Source organism: Tupaia chinensis, unplaced genomic scaffold (assembly GCF_000334495.1).
Source record: "Tupaia chinensis unplaced genomic scaffold, TupChi_1.0 Scaffold000170_1, whole genome shotgun sequence".
NCBI classification, from domain to species: domain Eukaryota; kingdom Metazoa; phylum Chordata; class Mammalia; order Scandentia; family Tupaiidae; genus Tupaia; species Tupaia belangeri.
Genome location: NW_006159645.1, coordinates 1254899 through 1258435, shown reverse-complemented (window position 1 = coordinate 1258435; position 3537 = coordinate 1254899).

Below are 3537 nucleotides of genomic sequence, written 5' to 3'. Positions count from 1 at the left end.
GAGCCCAATGCCTTAATGACCGTGCAACCTGCTTGCCTCAAACCAGCCTTTCTTTATCACCACATGTTCACTCCTCGTTCAAACCTGTGCAGCTTTTTGTTTCTTGGAGTATGTCTATTTCAAAGACTTGTCCTTGACTCATCTTTTCTGCATTCCTTCTTCTTATCCATGCACCATTTGGAAAACAGAGAAGTCCTGATCCCCAGGTGTAACACGCTCTCTCTGCAGTCACTCCAGTGAGTCCACGCTCACGTGGCAGGAGCCACAGGTCCTAGTTACTGGGGATCTCTGTGATAACAGTCGGACTCTTAAAAGAAAAACAGCTGGTGCACCAACATTTGGTGATGGTGGTTGTAAAATTCATTCATTTCCAGGCCAGCAGGTGGTATGAAGGTTAAGGAAGGTGGACCCTACATGGCTGATTGTTTGAATCTCAAACCTGAAAGCCTGAAAAATGCACACAAAATCACAAGAGTGGGGACCAGCAGTTAGCGTAATGGCTATGTTGCTGGACTCCCATGTAGTCGACCACGGTTCAAGTCCTGGACCCAGTGGCTTAAACTCACACCGGGCACATGTGCGTGCATGGCCAAGATCCCAAGAGGAGAATGGAGAAGGGACTGTGGCGTGGCCATCCCCCTGGGGGGTGATTTCTTGCTTTCTGTCTCTCTGTTTCTTTCTGGCGAGCACACGTGTCCTATAGCAAAAACCTCTCAAAAAAAAAAAAAAAAAATCCTGGGACCAGCAGTTAGAGTAATGGCTATATCACTGGACTCCCACGTAGTCGACCGTGGTTTGAGTCCCGGACCCGATGTCTTAAACTCACGCCGGGCGCATGTGCGTGCATGCCCAAGATCCCGAGAGGAGTATGGAGGAGAAGGGATTGCGATGTGGCCATCCCCCCGGGGGGTGATTTAATCGCTTTCTGTCTCTCTGTCTCTCTCTATCTGTCTGGCAAGCACACACACCCTATAGCAAAAACCTCTCCAAAAAAAAAATAAATAAATAAATAAAAAGAAAAGAAAAGAAAAAAAAATCCCAAGAGTGGAATGGAGGAGAGGGGATTGTGGTGTGGCCATCACTACCCCAGGGGATGATTTCTCACTTTCTCTCCCTGTCTCTGTCTTTGGTGAGTGAACGTGCCCTGTAACAAACTAAAAAAAAAAAAAAGCATGTGCACCCAGTATGTACAGGTTCACCTGGGACCGAAACCCCAGTTTTCCATGTGGCTTCCAGCACTGCAGAGTGCTGTACTATCCTGATGTCGACTCACACTTAGAGGATGTTGATCTGGCCAGCTTTCTTTCTCTTTATTAATGCAGGCAACAACAGCAGAAATCATCCCAACAAGCCGATGAGCTCACCAGCCAACTGAATGAGCCTTTAAAGTGTAGTCTCTGACTTGTGCTCATTTCCTCCACACATGTTGTACGGAGACAAGTGCGATAACTACGCAGCGGTGGTGATGTAATTGAGGGGTATTTGTGTGCTGCCACCCGAGCGTGGAGGTGGGAAAGGACAGAACTAGAAAGTGGGCTGGAAATTAGTTTGGATAGTGGAAGGGTAGGGTTACTTGGAGACTGAAATCTTCAGTGTGTGTTGGTGACTCAAGTTTTCTTTTTGTACTCATACAAGTGGATTATCTTGAGTATAGACCGAGTTTTGCTGCTGGTTGTTTCTGAGCAAGCTGTAGTACAAGCCTGTCTCAGTCCGTTTTCAGTTGCTATCACTGACTACTACAGACTGGGTAATTTATACAGAACGGGTTTCTTTCACTTATGGCTTTGAAGGCTGGGAAGTCCGAGAGCATGCCACAGGCATTTGGCAAGAGCCCATGGCAGAAGATGTCACAGAGTGAGACAAAGAAAGCATGTGTGTGTTTCAGAAAGCAAGGGAGGGCAGCTTTCATCACAACCCACTCTTGCAATAACTCATTAATCCATGAATGGATTATCTAGTCATGAGAGTGAAGACCTCATGACCCACTCACCTCTCATTTGGCCTAACTTTTAAAAAAATAATTGCTGAGAGTGTGTGTGTGAGAGAGAGGAACACCCCTGCAATGGGACATGGTCATGTTAAAAACGTTTTTCCTCTATTTCTGACCTGTCAGGATTCGAGGCATGCGCGCACGTGCACGCACACACACACACACACACACACCCCTAGCATATTTTTTAAGCCACCAGGGCTAGGATTCAATCCTCAGTTGGCCATATGGGACCCAGTTCTTCATGTACCACACTACGGGCTGGTCTGGTACTGCCACAGTGGCAACCACGTTTTGACATGAGTTTGGGTGGGGGATATTCAAAGCCCCTTTGTCGCGAGGAGGGAGACACAGGGATCCGTAATACCCTTGTGAAAGGCTGTTTAGGGGACAGGGCCTAGAAAGGAAGGTCAACTGTGCTCTCAGCCCGGCTTCTGCCTGAGGACCCTCTGACTTCACAAACCCATTGTCCCAGTTCTCCTGCCACTTCCAGATCTTTGCTCAGATCCTGGGGAAAATGTCATTTGTCACCCTAATCCACCCAGCGTGGCCAGCCTGATCTTGGGCAAGGCAGGAGATAATGAAATGTTCTCTTTATTCCATCCTGTGCTCCAGCGATTTTGGAGATGAACGACATTCACCGAGTGACTTCTAAGGGTAGGGCCTCTGTAGCGGTGTGTACAAAACACCAGAGAGTTCGTTCAAAGTAACACCAACTCCTACGATGCTCTTAGAGCAGAGGAGTTAGGAACTCTCTAAAACCAAACTGACTGGGTTGGAATCCCAGCTCTGGCACTCATTAGCTGTGTGAGCTTGTGACAGTTACTGACCTTCTGTGAAAGGAGGACATTAATTAGATATTAATGATAACGCCCACCTTATAGGACTGCTGGGAGGTTGAAGTGAGTTAAAAGGTGTTCAGTACAGCACTTAGCACTTAGTAAAAACTGTATACATTTGCTAGAATAAATTTTTGTATGTAATAGCACACACAGCTCAGGAATAATATTCACTCAGTACTGCTTCATGACGAAATGACTGCTCCATACTTCCAAAGATACAGTTCCATTCGTTGCTCACCAGGATCACATCCATCATCTTGAAATCTAATGGTGGGACCAGCAGATAGCATAATGGTTACGTCGCTGGACTTTCATGTAGTTCACCATAGTTCCAGTCCCGAACCTGGCGGCTTAAAATTCATGCCAGGCGCATGTGCGTGTGTGACCAAAATCCTGAGAGGAGAATGGAGAAGGGATTGCAGCGTGGCCATTCCACTGAAAGGTGATTTCTCGCTTTCTATCTGTCTCTGTCTCTTGGTGAGCGCATGCTCCCTATAGCAAAAATCTTTCTCTCTCTCAAAAAACAAAAACAAAAAAACAAAAACAAAAAACTAATGGTACTAGATTTTCCTGTAGACCGAGCTCCCGTTGTGCTTATGAAGTTGGTCACTGCTTTCCCCTAATACCCTTCTCAGTGCCTGCGCCCAAGGTCATCCAATGCACCCACAAAGGACAACCTTCAGTACTCTCTAGGGTGAGTTAAGC